The sequence below is a fragment of the Glycine max genome, chromosome 19, assembly GCF_000004515.6.
Source record: "Glycine max cultivar Williams 82 chromosome 19, Glycine_max_v4.0, whole genome shotgun sequence".
NCBI lineage: Eukaryota > Viridiplantae > Streptophyta > Magnoliopsida > Fabales > Fabaceae > Glycine > Glycine max.
The window spans coordinates 21,354,275-21,371,437 of NC_038255.2; the positions used below are offsets into that span (position 1 = coordinate 21,354,275).

The 17,163-nt window shown below is 44.9% G+C and overlaps 1 pseudogene; it reads right to left on the minus strand.

Annotated features, from left to right (window-relative positions):
• Positions 1–643: 643 nt before the first annotated feature.
• LOC106797321 (uncharacterized) lies at positions 644–16,949 on the minus strand (annotated as a pseudogene).
• Between the last annotated feature and the right edge of the window lie 214 nt (positions 16,950–17,163).

Genomic DNA, 17,163 nt, shown 5'->3' on the forward strand with positions numbered 1-17,163 from the left:
TATCATTGGGGCATTTCACCGAGCACTTGGTGGGCGCACGTTTGGACATAAATTGCAAGAGAATGGGGACAATGTGGCATGCCCTATTGCTTCAGAATACAACATAGGCCTAAGGCCTTCTCATTCAAATCCTCAACTCAAGAAATCAAGCATAAAAATAGACCAAAACTGCCCCACAAATATAAGCACATTCTCACAATTTAGAGCACCAAAAGATGAAGAAAATACTCCAATGGGAAGCAAAAAATTCAAGGATTGAATACTTACTTGTTGGAGTGAATTAAAGCGTGAAAAGGGAAGCAAAAAACTCAACAATGGAAGCTCGGGGGCTGTTGTTCTCGTAGTTCCCGTGAGCTTGGGGGTTTTTGAAATGAGGGGGAAGAGTTTTGGGTGAAGAAAACGTTCCCCCTCCACCCCTTTATAATTTTGTATAGGGGTTGCTCGCCCAGGCGAGCTAACCTGTACTTTTTTTTTTTAGAAACATTAACCATGCCTCCCCCCCCCCCCCCCCCTCTTATGGGTTAGCGTTTTGCCTACTTGAATCTACTTAAGTTAGAATTAGGCGTCGATTACAAATAATAGTAATAAAATACTGTGAATTCAAAGGATACTGGGCTGCCATGCAGCGACGTTCTCTGCTTATCTAGCGCCGGGAAGGGACAACGGTCGGCCGTGACCCTGTCCTCCATTCGCCTCCATCCCTAAGTACCTGCAAGTAGGAGGCAAACAATACATGGCCAATCGTGACCGGCCATCGTCTTACCTTGGTTGACTTCTGCCGTAAACTCGTCTTGACTTCTGACCATGGCCCAAGAGGATTCTGCCCCTGTTACCACAGGATATGCATGTGTATGGGCATGTATGAATGTTCCTAATGCGATGATTTTCTTAGTGAAGGCTGGTTAAATTCAATTTTAAATAAGCGTTTGGGGCACCCCATGAACCGAGCGAAGAGGGCTCAGGTTATAACAAACTAAAACACAAGGTTTGAAACCAAAGGGAGGACTGAAACCTCGCCCATCTTTTCTTTTCAAAGAAACGAGACAAATATAGTGAAGGGGAATCCCTAGAGGAAACCAAGAAGAATGAGAAAAACTCAGAAATAAAAACATGCAACGGTTCTCTCGATTGCCCCAGACTTCAAGCGTAATATCGTCTAACTACATCGGAGTTCACGGGCGAGGGCAGCTCTTCGCCATCCATGTGGGTGAGTATCAAAGCACCCCCAGAAAAAGCTCTTTTCACCACGAAAGGTCCTTCATAATTCGGGGCCCACTTGCCTCGACTATCCTTAACAGTGTGGGACATCTTCCTCAGCACGAGGTCCCCCTCGTTGAACTTGCGCAGGCATACCTTCTTGATGAGTGCGTTCTTTATCCTTCGTTGATACAGACGCCCATGGCTCATGGCTGCCAAATGCTTACCTTCAATAAGGTTAAGTTGGTTGTAGCGTGCTTGAGCCCACTCCGACTCTTCTAGGTCTGATTCCGCTATTATCCTCTGAGAAGGAACCTCCGCCTCAAATGGGAGTACTGCTTCCATCCCATAAACCAAAGAATACAGCGTTGCCCCAGTAGAAGTTCGTGCCGAGGTTCTATATCCGTGCAGGGCGAAAGGCAACATCTCATGCCAATCTTTGTATGACACTGTCATCTTCTGAACAATCTTCTTAATATTTTTATTCGCAGCCTCTACAGCCCCATTCATCTTTGGCCGATAAGGGGTGGAGTTATGATGCTGGATCTTGAAATCCTCGCACATTTCCTGCATCATCTTGTTGTTCAGATTGGTGCCATTGTCAGTGAAATTCTGATACTGAGGTCAGATGTCGTACCGGATGTCACGACATCACGCTTCAGAACATGCAGATTGTATTTGACTGTATGAACAGATTAAACCAGTAAATAACACAAGAGAATTGTTAACCCAGTTCGGTGCAACGTCACCTACATCTGGGGGCTACCAAGCCAGGGAGGAAATCCACTAAAATAGTGTTAGTTCGAAGATCTAACAGCCACTGTTTACAACCTTCTCACCTAACCACTACCCGTGCAACCTCTACCTAAGAGCCACTCTTAGATATGAGAACCCCTCTCACTCCCTCTCAATCACTCTCCCGTGTTTACAATTAAATCAAATACACACCAGAGATTGCTCTCTGAACAATAGAGATCAACTCTACACACTCAGGTCCAACACTTGATGTTAGGGTGACATCAAGGTGGCTCACAAAACACTCAAGTCCCAAAACTCACAAAACAACTCTTCAATCCCGGACTTGGTACAGAACTCGTGCAGCCTTCATGTTTATATAGTAGTTTGCGTATCTGGGCTGCAACAACTTGCGCTGGATGAGATCTATCATTTTCCTGAAAATCTGCACTTAAAGATCTAAGAGATAAAGCTTGATCTTTTAGTTTTTATATTTAATCTTTAATCCCTGAACGAACTATTCAAGTTTGTAATTCGAACTTTAATTATCTTTTAATTCGTTCCTAAAGATAGATCGCCAAATCTGTTGCTAACTGCACATTAATCTGTTAAAGATATAACAGATTTATGTGTCCAGTATTTTCGGGCAAGATGTCCTGGACATCGTATCCGACATCGTGGATCCTGCAGCTTCAATTCTTCATTTGACATTTTGTCTTTCCTTGTGCATTGTGCAGCCCGATCTGATTCCTTGACATAGCGTTGGACATCATGTGCAGCAACTCCAGCTTTCCTTCAATGTCTAAGTGCTTATGTTTTAACAAAATTTTAGCCAATCTTTTAAAGCTCAGTAAAGCTAAGCACTAACAATCTCCCCCTTTGGCAAATTTTGTCTAAAACATACTTAGACACTTCCTGAGCAGGTACGAGCAGTTATGCAAGTGGGATCAGCAACTTTCATTATCAGAGTAATCAAGCACAGCGGTATCTGTAGTGGCGACAGCCAAAATTCTGCAAGTTGCAAGTCGTTTCCAGGATGTCAAGACATCTCACGTGACATCAGCTTTCTGCTCCCCCTGTCTCCATGCTCTTACTGCTGTGAAGCAGTTCACTGCAGCATCTTCTATCAGCTACTAGTCTTTTCCAGGATGTCAAGACATCTCACGTGACATCAGCTTTCTGCTCCCCCTGTCTCCATGCTCTAGCTGCAGCATCTTCTATCAGCTACTCGTAGTTACAGTAGCTTACATCAGTCATCATTAGCAGCAGCAGTCTCCCCCTCAAAATCATGAATCATGCATACATCGTATCATACAACTCCCCCTCAAAATCATGAATCATGCATACATCGTATCCTACTACTCAAAATCATAAATCATGCATAATACTATTACTCCCCCTTTTTAGACAGAATTTGACAAAAGTAGAATGCATGCAAATATTACAGACCAATAGCAATTAATTGTTCAAAGGGACATGCCCCTATAGCTAGTAAGAGTAAAAAGCAAAAATAAAGGTCTGATGGTCATGGGGTGGCCTCAGAATCATCATCATCTGATTCTGTATCCTCTGCTGCATCTTCTTCTTCCTCAGCTGCTTCTTCTTCTTCCTCAGCTGCTTCCTCTTCTGCCTCAGCTGCTTCACCATCATCAATGCCACTGTCTGAGAGTCTTTTGATCAGGCGTTCCAGCTCCATTTTCTTCTCTGTGGTGGCTTTGATGGTTGCTTCCAGCACCTTGCATGTGTCCTTGAGTTCAGCAATCAAAGCATCCTTGGACACAGCACCTGAAGCAGCAGCTTTCCCTGATGTCGAGACAATGTCTGGGACATGTGTCCCCTCAAACAGTTTGTAATGCAGGGACAGAGCCGATTCTCTCTTCATCACAGAGTCAATGTTGTTTAAAATATTGGGATGTTGACTCAACATAATGCCACACAATACAGTAGGGAAGGCAATGGGTAATTTGACAGCAAAAGATTCTGAATGCTTAACAGTTTGATCAAAAATATAGTTTCCAAAATTAAATTTGGACTTGGTTCCAACAGCATACAGAAATTTACCCAAACCTGTGGCAACAGTGGAAGTATGATTGGTGGGTACCCAGTTTGCAGCGCCAATCCTATGCAAGATTGCATACTTCACACTTAGCTTCCCTGCAGAAAGCTTCCCTTTCTTTGGCCAATGCTGGACTCGTTTGGCAGTGATTTCCTTGGCAATTTGATGCTCAGAAACAGCAATATCCACCATTCCTTCAGTTGGTCTGCCCAGGTATTTGTTGATTACAGCAGGGGAGAATCTAACACATTTTCCTCTGACAAATACTTTCTGATAATCATCACTCTTTCTGTTTGTTATGTCAGAGGGAATGTTGACAATGAATTCCCTGACTAGACTTTCATAGCAATCTCCCAACTTGGTGACAGTTTTCAGCAGTCCAGCAGCCTTGATGAGGTCCATGATCTCCTTGCAATCCAAGGCATCTCTTCCCAGTTCTCTTTCAACAGCAAGTCTGCGTTGATATACAAATTTCCACCTTTCAACATTGCCAATGGAGTGGAATGAAATGTTGTCCAATGGTGCATCAGGGACATTTCCAGGCACCTTTTTCCCTGATTTCTTGGCCCTCTTGATGTCGAGAACATCTAGTTCGACATCATCATCAGAATCAGATGAGGAAATTTCTTTCCTCTTCTTGGAAGGGATTGCAACTTTGCTCCATCTGGATGTGGTAGGAGTGATTGGTGTGCTTTTCTTCTGTGCCATAGTTTTGATTCGTCCAGACCTAGTAATGGGGGTTTTTCCCTTTCTGCTTTGTAATCTTTCTGCGATGCCGGGTGCCAACTTGTTGGCAATGGGTTCCTCATCAGATTCTACTTCTTCTAGGTCAATGAGGTCACCTGGAGCAGGTTCTGGTGCCCTTGGTGCAGGGGTCTCCTCTGTGGCTTGATCCTCTTCCTCTGTTGATTCCTCTTTACTGGATGAAGAGAGGACTTCAGCATTTGGGGTGGAAGATGTTGGAACATCTTTGTCAGCATCAGGGACAGAAACATTTGGGGTGGAAGATGTTGGAACATCTTTATCAGCATCAGGGACAGAAGCATTTTTCAGAATATTACTCACAATACTGCGGATCTTCTTATCCATCTCCGTGTCTACTTCCCTAGGACTTGTTGCAAGGCTAGGGTTTTCAGAAATCTTCACTCCCTGTTGTCTTTTGGGGACCAGTTTCTCAGACACAGGGGCTTGACCAGGAATCATTTGTATGGGTTGGATGTTGAATTCAGGTTGTTCCTGGTTTGATGGTGCTTTGGTGGATGATGGAGATGATGTTACAGCGGGTGAACCAGGAGCTGAAGTATCTTTTGGTGAGGTAGCCATGGAGAAGCAGAGCTTTTGAAATGGTTTTGTGAAAATCTGAGAGGTGTTGGGGAATGCTGATGAAAACGAGAATGCCACGAAAATGTAAATTTGAATGCAGAATGTAGAGGGACGTGTGAAGCAACGGTCAAATCTGTTTTGGCCCAGTAGTGAATGTGCTATTAACGTTCGAGCACATTCAGATAGAAGTAATTGCTATAAGTCTTCTAGCAGACAAATGCCCAGCTTGCCCCTCAGTTTTTCAAACTGATTTGCATCCAATGCCTTTGTGAAAATATCTGCTATTTGTTCCTCAGTGTCAACGTGCTTCAGTGTGATCACTTTATCATCAACAAGATCTCTAATATAGTGATGTCTAATGTCAATGTGCTTGGTTCTGCTGTGTTGAACAGGGTTTTTAGAAATATTAATAGCACTCAAGTTGTCACAGTACAATGTCATGACATCTTGTTCGACATTGTACTCCTTGAGCATCTGCTTCATCCAAACTAGTTGTGAACAGCTGCTTCCTGCTGCAATATACTCTGCTTCTGCAGTAGATAGGGACACACAGTTCTGCTTCTTGCTGAACCATGAAATAAGATTGGTTCCCAAATAGAAGCATCCACCAGAAGTGCTTTTTCTGTCATCTGCACTTCCAGCCCAATCAGCATCACAATACCCAACCAGCATTGAATCTGAACAATGACAGTACATAATCCCATAGTCACTAGTGCCATTTACATACTTCAGAATTCTCTTTACTTGATTCAAGTGACTTATCTTAGGATTGGCTTGATATCTTGCACAAACACCTACTGCATAGGTGATGTCAGGTCTGCTAGCTGTTAAATATAGTAAGCTCCCAATCATGCTTCTGTACAGGCTTTGATCAACACTGGTGCCAGCTTCATCTTTTGACAGCTTCAAGTGAGTAGGTGCAGGTGTTCTTTTATGGCTGGCATTTCCCATCCCAAACTTCTTGACAATGTTCTTTGCATACTTGCTTTGTGAGAGGAATATGGAGTCTTCCATCTGCTTCACTTGGAGTCCCAGAAAATAAGTCAGCTCTCCAACAAGACTCATCTCAAATTCAGATTGCATCTGTTGGACAAAATGTCGAAGCATCTCATTCGACATCCCTCCAAACACAATGTCATCAACATATATCTGTGCTATCATCAAGTTTTCAGCATCTTGTTTGACAAAGAGAGTCTTGTCAATTCCTCCCTTCCTATACCCTTGCTGAGTAAGGAACTCTGTTAGCCTTTCATACCAAGCTCTTGGAGCTTGCTTCAATCCATAGAGAGCCTTCTTGAGCCTGTATACATGATCTGGATGAGTTGGATCTACAAATCCCTTTGGCTGCTCCACATAGGCTTCTTCATTCAGGTACCCATTCAGAAACGCGCTCTTCACATCCATCTGGTACAGCTTGAATTTGAGGATGCAAGCTACGCCAAGTAACAATCTGATGGACTCAAGTCTAGCAACAGGGGCGAAAGTTTCATCAAAGTCTACACCTTCGATTTGAGTGTAGCCTTGAGCAACAAGTCTGGCCTTGTTTTTGGTTATAACACCTTCTTCATTGGTTTTGTTCTTGAAGATCCACTTGGTGCCAATCACATTAGTTCCCTCGGGTCTAGGAACTAGCTCCCAAACTTCATTCCTTTTGAATTGCTCCAATTCTTCTTGCATAGCATTGATCCAGAACTCATCAGTCAGTGCCTCTTTCACATTCTTGGGCTCAATTTTGGAGACAAAGCATGAATTGGCGACAATCTCAATCTCCCTTGATCTTGTAGTGACCCCTCTGTTTGGATCTCCTATAATCAGCTCCTTGGGGTGCATCTTCTGGATTCTAATGGAGGGTCTCTTGTCAGGTTGATTGATGTTTGGTTCATCTGTAGCAGAATCAGAGTTTTCTGCATTTTCTGCACTTTTAGCTGTATCTGCTACATTGTCTCCCGATGTTCTGACATCTTCTTCGACATCCTTCTTTCTTGCTGGAGTTAGATCATCAACAACCACATTGATGGATTCCATCACAGTTCTGGTTCTGGAATTGAATACTCTATATGCTCTGCTGTTTGTAGAGTATCCCAAGAATATCCCTGCATCACTCTTGGGATCCATCTTTCTCCTTTGCTCTCTATCTGCCAAAATGTAACATGGACTTCCAAAGATGTGGAAGTGCTTGACAGTTGGCTTCCTCCCTTTCCAGATTTCATACAGTGTGGTTGGAGTCCCTCTTCTAAGTGTGACTCTGTTGTGGATGTAGCATGCTGTGTTCATGGCTTCAGCCCAGAGATTATAGGGAAGTTCTTTGGCATGAAGCATGACCCTAGCAGCTTCTTGCAAAGTCCTGTTTTTCCTTTCAACTATGCCATTTTGTTGTGGTGTAATGGCTGCAGAGAACTCATGAGTGATGCCTTCAGATGTGCAGAATTCAGTAAACTGGCTGTTTTCAAACTCTCTGCCATGGTCACTCCTGATTCTCTTGATGACACAGTCTTTTTCTCTTTGAAGTCTTAGACTCAACTCCTTGAATACTTCAAAGGTGTCTGATTTCTCTCTGATAAAGTTGACCCAGGTAAATCTGGAGAAATCATCCACAACCACATAGGCATACCTCTTTCCTCCAAGGCTTTCAACTTGCATAGGCCCCATCAAGTCCATGTGAAGTAGTTCCAGCACCCTGGAAGTGGTCTGATGTTGAAGCTTCTGGTGGGAGATCTTGACTTGCTTTCCAATCTGACATTCACCACAGATTCTGCCTTCTTCTATTTTCAGATTGGGAATGCCTCTAACAGCACCTTTGTCAATGATTTTCTTCATGCCTCTTAAGTGCAGATGTCCAAATCTTTGATGCCATATTTTGACTTCATCTTCTTTGGAAAATAGACATGTGGAGGAGTAACTGGTTTCTTGCGGTGTCCATAGGTAACAGTTGTCCTTTGATCTGCTGCCCTTCATTAGGACTTCACTCTTCTCATTTGTCACCAAGCATTCTGACTTTGTGAAGTTTACATTGAATCCTTCATCACACAACTGACTGATGCTGATCAAGTTCGCAGTCAGTCCCTTCACCAGCAGTACTTTGTTCAGACTAGGAAGTCCATCATGGACTAGCTTTCCCATTCCAGTGATCTTTCCTTTAGAGCCATCTCCAAATGTCACATAGCTAGTGGAGCAAGGTTCAATGTTCACCAGGAATTCTTTAACTCCTGTCATGTGTCTGGAACAGCCGCTATCTAGGTACCAATCTTCCTTAGCTGATGCTCTAAGTGAAGTATGAACAACAAGACCAACAGTCTTGTGTTTTGGAACCCACATCATCTTCCTTCCACTGCTGCTACCTTGAGTTCCATGAAGTGGATGGCCATGTAAATGATAGCAAAAGGGCTTTAAGTGACCATACTTGCCACAGTAGTGACACCTCCACTTCTTTCTTTTGCTCTTTTTCTGCTGCGTTCCATGATGTCGAGACCGATGTTGTGACATCGTGGCTCCAGTGCTGTATTTGGCAGGAACAAATTCTGTCATGGTTGTTCTGCCAGCAGATTTATGATTAAATCCAAGTCCTCTCTGGTTTCCAACATTCTTCCCAAGCTGTAGCACCTCATCAAGCAAATCTGAGCCTTTATTCAGCATCTTTATTGATTTTGTCATGTTTTCCAGTTTAGAGTTCAGAAAACCAATTTCTCCTTTAAGTTCAGAGATTTCCTCTTCATGTGCCTCCTTCTCAGCCTCCAGATTTGTAATGACCTTCTTTAGTTGTGCTTCTTGCTGAAGAATCTTCTCACTTTTGATGCATAGTTCTCTATAGGATATAGCAAGCTCATCAAAAGTGATTTCACTATCTGTATCACTTGAATCTTCAGCAGATTCAAATCTCCCAGTGAGTGCATTCACATCTCTGTCAGAATCACTTTCTTGTTCACTCTCTGTATCATCAGACCGACATACAGAAAGTCCTTTCCTCTGCTTCTTGAGATGAGTGGGACATTCAGCTTTGATGTGTCCATAGCCTTCACACCCATGGCATTGAATTCCTTTGCTGTGACTGGACTTTTCATCTGACCTTTTCTGGTATTCATTACCTTTCCTGATGTCGAAAGGGATGTTCCGGACATGTGGTTTCTGCCTCCTGTCCATTCTGCTCAGCACTTTGTTGAACTGTTTTCCTAGGAGCACAACTGCATTAGTCAGACCTTCATCAGTATCCAGGTCATACTCATCTTCTTCTCCTTCATCATTGGACACGAACGCCAGGTTCTTGCTCTTCTTTTCAGTCCTATCCGAGAGTCCTAGCTCAAAGGTTTGAAGGGAACCAATGAGTTCATCTACTCTCATGTTGCAAATGTCTTGGGCCTCCTCTATTGCAGTGACATTCATGTCAAATCTCTTAGGCAAAGATCTGAGGATCTTTCTCACCAGCTTTTCATCTGCCATCCTTTCTCCCAAGGCAGTGCAAGCATTGGCAATTTCAAGAATGTTCATGTGGAAGTCATGAATACACTCTTCCTCCTTCATCTTCAGATTTTCGAATTTTGTAGCCAATAGTTGCAATCTGGACATCTTCACTTTGGAGGTTCCTTCATGAGTGGTTTTCAGGATCTCCCATGCATCCTTGGCCACTGTGCATGTGTTGATCAGTCTGAAGATATTCTTGTCAACTCCATTGAATAGAGCATTCAAGGCTTTGGAGTTTCCAAGTGCCAATTCGTCTTCTTCTTTTGTCCAGTCTTCTTCTGGCTTTAATTCATTCGTGGGCTTTCCTTCTGTGTCCAGCATCTTGGGATGTTCCCAGCCTTTGATGACAGCTTTCCAGGTTCTGCTATCCAGTGATTTGAGGAAGGCCACCATCCTTGCTTTCCAGTATTCATAGTTGGTTCCATCCAGAATTGGTGGTCTGTTCACTGGTCCTCCTTCTTTCTCCATGTTCATCAGAATTTATCTCCCTAGATCTCACTCAGTGATTTCGAGTACCGGATGTCACGACATCACGCTTCAGAACATGCAGATTGTATTTGACTGTATGAACAGATTAAACCAGTAAATAACACAAGAGAATTGTTAACCCAGTTCGGTGCAACGTCACCTACATCTGGGGGCTACCAAGCCAGGGAGGAAATCCACTAAAATAGTGTTAGTTCGAAGATCTAACAGCCACTGTTTACAACCTTCTCACCTAACCACTACCCGTGCAACCTCTACCTAAGAGCCACTCTTAGATATGAGAACCCCTCTCACTCCCTCTCAATCACTCTCCCGTGTTTACAATTAAATCAAATACACACCAGAGATTGCTCTCTGAACAATAGAGATCAACTCTACACACTCAGGTCCAACACTTGATGTTAGGGTGACATCAAGGTGGCTCACAAAACACTCAAGTCCCAAAACTCACAAAACAACTCTTCAATCCCGGACTTGGTACAGAACTCGTGCAGCCTTCATGTTTATATAGTAGTTTGCGTATCTGGGCTGCAACAACTTGCGCTGGATGAGATCTATCATTTTCCTGAAAATCTGCACTTAAAGATCTAAGAGATAAAGCTTGATCTTTTAGTTTTTATCTTTAATCTTTAATCCCTGAACAAACTATTCAAGTTTGTAATTCGAACTTTAATTATCTTTTAATTCGTTCCTAAAGATAGATCGCCAAATCTGTTGCTAACTGCACATTAATCTGTTTAAGATATAACAGATTTATGTGTCCAGTATTTTCGGGCAAGATGTCCTGGACATCGTATCCGACATCGTGGATCCTGCAGCTTCAATTCTTCATTTGACATTTTGTCTTGCCTTGTGCATTGTGCAGCCCGATCTGATTCCTTGACATAGCGTTGGACATCATGTGCAGCAACTCCAGCTTTCCTTCAATGTCTAAGTGCTTATGTTTTAACAAAATTTTAGCCAATCTTTTAAAGCTTAGTAAAGCTAAGCACTAACAGTCAGTAATGATCTTCCTAGGGAGTCCATATCGACAAATCAGCTCCCTCTTGATGAATCTGACTATCACACTCCTCGTGACATTAGTATAAGAAGCTGCTTCTACCCATTTGGTGAAGTAATCTATCGCCACAAGAATGAAGCGGTGACCATTCGACGCTTTGGGTTCGATGGCCCCAATGACATCTATTCCCCACATGGAAAAAGACCAAGGAGCGGACATAACATTCAGAGGATGTGGCGGAACATTGACATTGTCCGCGTATGCCTGACATTTATGACATTTCCTTACATGAGCGCAACAATCGCTTTCCATAGTAAGCCAGTAATAACCGGCCCTAAGGATTTTTCTGGCCATAGCATGCCCATTGGCATGTGTCCCAAAGGAACCCTCATGGATCTCCTCAATCATGAAGTTCGCCTCTTTGGCATCTACGCATCGTAGGAGGGTCATGTCGTGGTTCCGTTTGTACAGGATGGTACCACTTACAAAGAAACCAGTAGCCAATCTCCTCAACGTCCTTTTGTCATTGTCAGAAATCCCTGGTGGGTATTCTTTGTTCTCGACATATTGTTTGATGTCGAAATACCACGGTTTCCCATCCCGCTCTTCCTCTATTGCATAACAATATGTCGGCCTGCCCTGAGATTTGAATTCGATGTACGGCAGATCCCCGTGTGGGGCGAGTTGAAACATGGATGCCAGGGTGGCTAATGCATCAGCCATTTGATTCTTTTCCCGAGGTATGTGGTGGAAAGAAATGTTGTCAAAGTACTTGGCTAACCTCAAGATGTGAGTTTGATAGGGTATCAACTTCGGATCCCTAGTTTCCCATTCTCCTTTCAACTGGCGTATCACCAAAGTTGAGTCTCCATACACCTTGAGTAGTTTTACATCAAAATCAATGGCCGCCTGAACCCCGAGGGCGCATGCTTCGTACTCGGCCATATTGTTGGTACAATAAAAACCTAGCCTAGCCGTGAAAGGAATACACTGATCATCCGGGGATACAAGGACTGCCCCTACTCCATGGCCCAAAGCGTTAGACGCCCCATCGAAGCAAACAACCCATTTGTCTATGTCCTCGTGTGTCCGCTTCTCTTCAAACAGGGCCATGATATCTTCATCTGGGAACTCAGGGTGCATCGGCCGATAATCCTGGAGGGGTTGCTGGGCCAAATAATCCGCTAAGGCACTTCCCTTTACCGCCTTTTGGGTGACGTAAATGATATCGAATTCAGATAATAGTACCTGCCACCTAGCGATTCGTCCCGTGAGGGCCGGTTTCTCAAAGATGTATTTCACGGGATCCATTTTGGAAATAAGCCACGTGGTATGGCTGAGCATGTACTGCCTAAGCCGATGTGATGCCCATACCAGAGCACAACACGTCCTTTCCAACATTGAGTAATTCATCTCACATGTGGTAAACTTCTTGCTTAGATAGTAGATGGCTTGCTCCTTTTTCCCAGAATCATCGTGCTGACCCAACACGCACCCCATAGACTCGTCCAACACGGTCATGTACAGGAAAAGAGGTCTTCCTGTTACAGGTGGCATGAGCACCGGGGGGTTCGCGAGACTCTGTTTGATCTTTTCGAAGGCCTCTTGGCAGTCACTGTTCCACAGGACCGCCTGGTTCTTACGTAATAGCTTGAAAATGGGCTCACAGGTAGGGGTGAGTTGCGAGATAAATCTCGCGATATAATTCAACCTGCCCAAGAACCCCCGAACCTGCTTCTCCGTGTGTGGTTCCGACATTTCAAGGATGGCCTTTACTTTCTCGGGATCTATCTCTATCCCTTTCTGACTTACGATAAATCCTAGCAACTTCCCCGACTTTACCCCAAAGGTGCATTTGGTTGGGTTTAGTTTTAATTGGTATTTCTGCAACCTTCCAAACAGCTTACGCAGATTGACAAGGTGTTCGTCCTCAGTTCGAGACTTGGCAATCATGTCATCTACGTAGACCTCTATTTACTTATGCATCATATCATGGAACAACGCCACCATGGCACGCTGATAGGTTGCCCCGGCATTTTTTAGCCCGAAGGCCATCACTTTATAGCAGAACGTCCCCCATAGGGTAACGAAAGTGGTCTTCTCTACATCTTCGGGTGCCATCTTTATTTGATTATACCCCGAGAAACCATCCATAAATGAGAAAAGGGCGAACTTGGCTGTATTATCTACCAATATATCAATGTGTGGCAGAGGAAAATTGTCTTTTGGACTGGCTCGGTTCAAGTCCCGGTAGTCTACACACATTCGAACCTTGCCGTCCTTTTTCGGGACTGGGACAATATTGGGCACCCATTCTGGGTACCGAGCTACAACTAAGAACCCATTCTTCCGCCGCTTCTACGTATGGGGCGGAGGAGGGGCAGCTCACTAACATATCCTCTTCACCCGACACTATCACTAAAAGTCCACCCACTGCGAACTTCAATTTTTGGTGAAGTGTTGAAGGGACCACTCCCAAGGCATGAATCCAAGGTCTTCCCAAGAGGCAGCTATAGGTGGGATTTATATCCATTACTTGAAGCACCACATTGTAAGTGTGGGGGCCTATCTGAATGGGAATGTCGATTTCCCCCATCACTTCCCGCCGAGTACCATCAAAGGCTCACACCACCATCGAGCTCGGTTTTAAACATGATGCACTAAAAGGAAGCTTTTCCAAAGTGGTCTTCAGCATTACATTTAAACTCGATCCATTGTCGATAAGCACCTTTGCGACAACATGGTCCATACACTTTATCGACACATGAAGAGCCTTGTTGTGTCCTCTCCCTTCTACGGGAATCTCTTCTTTCGCAAACGCGATATAATTGTTGGTGGTTATATGGTTAACGATGCCTTCAAAACCCTCCACTGAGATATCGTGGGCTACATGGGCATCATTGAGGACTTTTATCAACAACGTATGATGAGGCTCGGAGTTTATGAGCAGTTCAAGTAATGAGATCCTTGCTGGAGTTTTATTCAGTTGCTCGACTACCTTAAACTCACTTTGTTGGATGAGGCGAAGGAACTCATGGGCCTCTTCCAAAGTCACCGTCTTTCCTTGAAGACCATCTTTCTTTTCAGCCCCTCTTACCACTGGAGGATCTACTTCTTTCGAGGGAGTGGCTACGTCTGTGGGCTCTTGGACCATGGGCGCTTTCCCCTTGGAGGGCAACTCCGGCGGGTGAGGGGAAGCGAATACCTGACCACTGCGGGTTACGCCACTGAGGCCGGTGATGTTGGTCACCTTAGCTGACAGGGAGTCAACTTCGGTTGCAACTCTTTCGCTGAATGCGGGAGGGGTATACTTCCACGGAACGGCCTTATTACTTTGATATGCAAATGGCGTTGGCTTGGGCGCTGTCTGGGGGTATATGGGTGTGGAGCTGGTCCCTTTCCTAGTAAAACATATCACTAGGGCCTTGGGGGTTAGAGGAACCTTCTTCTCTTCCGACTGCATGCAAATTTGTGGTTCTTCCCTCCCTCCTATGGACACTTCAAGCTGCCCGCAATCTGTGAACCGCTGAAGCAATTCTTCTACCGCGGGACAGGTTTCCATGTCGTGCGACTCCCCGAGGTGAAACAAACATTCGTCCCCTTCGCCTCCGCCACGGGAGACCATACATGCCGCTTGCAGCGATTGGTAGATAAAACGTCTGGAAGTAGCCACCTCTCCTAATCTCTTTGCCCGCGATGGCCCATCTTCTTGGATGGCGTTTACGCTAGCCTTTCCATGACTAGCTAGCGGGTTAGTTTTAACATTTGGGCCTTCCTCTTGAAATGATAGCCAGTCGGCACTGATTAGGTGCTGCACTTTATACTTGAACGGGCGGCAGGAGTCAAGGTTGTGTCCGGGACCTCCACTATGGTACTCACATTTGGCACCCGGGTCATACCACTTGGGGTAGGGTGGCTGGAAGACCCTCCCGGGTATGGCTACCACCAAATGATTCTCCAATAATGAAGGCCATAATTCAGAGTATGCCATGGGAATAGGAGAGAAGTTATCTTCCGGGAGTGGGCTCTGTGCATTTTTATAGCTCATGCCGGGGGCTGTATTGTTGACTGGCCGGGGCGTGGCTGGAGCTATGCGTTGGGCCGGCGTTCTCTCTGTCGCGGGTGGTCCTTTTACTTGAGTCGGGGGGAAATTCCCGGCTCGGATTGAAAAATTTGGGGGATTGGGCTGGTATGAGCTTTGGATATTTTGGGGTGCTTTCATCCACGTCGAGGCGGTGGTGACCGCGTGGGCGTCTCCTTCCTTTTTCCTCGCGCCCACTACTGGGGCTCTTCTGTTGTTGATGGGGGCCACATTGGAAGCATATTCGAACTTGCCTTTTTGTAGTCCGGATTCAATCCTTTCTCCGGCGAAGACGAGATCCGCAAAGTTAGCTGGCATGTATCCTATCAGCTTTTCATAGTAGAACGTGGGAAACGTATCTACCATAATTGTGATCATCTCCCTTTCCTTCATGGGCGGTACGACTTGGGCTGCGAGATCTCTCCATCTTTGGGCATATTCCTTAATGGACTCATGCTCTCGCTTAGTCATACTCTGAAGCTGGTTCCGATCGGGAGCCATATCCGTATTGTACTGGTACTGCCTAATGAAGGCAGTTGCCAAGTCCTTCCATGATCGGATCTGGGAAGCTTCCAGATTGGCATACCATGATACAGCTGCTCCGGCCAAGCTGTCTTGAAAGAAATGGACCAACAACTTTTCGTCCGCAGAATACGCCCCCATTTTTCGGCAATACATCCGAAGATGCCCTTTCGGACATGTCGTCCCTTTGTACTTATCAAAGTCCGGTACTTTGAACTTGGGAGGAATGACAATATTGGGTACGAGACATAAGTCCGCTAGATCCGAGAATGGGTAATTGCCGAGGCCCTCGACTGCTTTCAACCTCTCTTCAAGCGCCTCAATCTTTCCCTTATCTTCCACGAAGGGAACAGATTCTTTTATGGGTGTGGGTGAAGCCGGGATATGGCGGACTATGTTTGGTTGGGGTAGTTCATGGGGAGACGGATCTTTGAGGTGGAGCAGGGGACCGAGATGGGTATCTCCTTCCTCATTGTCTTGCCCGGGATAGTCGTCATAAGGTGGGAGCTGCCCCTCGAAAGTAGGGGCTTGGCTTAAATCTTCCGGGGTGGCATGGTGAAGTCCGGAGGCAAGCCATAAGGATAAGCTTGCGGGCTATACCTTCGACCAAACACTGTCGTGTTTCTGTCTCGGCCCGGATTTAAGGCGGGCTGCAGCACCGGCTTCGCTTCCCTAACTTTACTGGAGGCGGTTGTCGTGGCTTTATCCTCTATAGTTTTCTGGAGTTTTAACATGACCTCCGATATGGAAGCCATTTGATCTTTTAAAGCCGATAGATCGGCCTTCATCTATTCCTGCACGCCCTCTTCATTATCCATTTTTCTGGATCGAGTGTTATAGGGGTGCCTTGGTGTTTTCTTAGTTATGATGAAATTCCTAAAGAAATAAACAACGGTGAGTATGCCACCAAAACATGAATATGCAAATGAATGATCGGAGCACTTGGATCCACCCCAAGGTTTTTTAGATAACGTGATAAGTTCAGAACTTCTCATTTTATAAAAAGAACAAAGCTTTCATCTAGCCAAGATTATACAAAGGTGTTACAAGAGAACCTAACGGTTTCTAATTATGTGGGCCATCAAATCTCTCATGTGTTGACAGTAATTGATTAACCCATGAATCTCCTCGGGGGCCGTACACACTTCGGCCATGGCTTTTGCTTTGGCTAATAGACGCGGGAGGTTTTGACTTCCATTCAAGGTCAAGGCGAACCTATCAATCCACATAGTCGCTTCTTGATGCAATGCATCAATCACCCTCCCTCTTGCTTCTTTTTCGGCGTACACTTGTGCAAAATCCTCCACT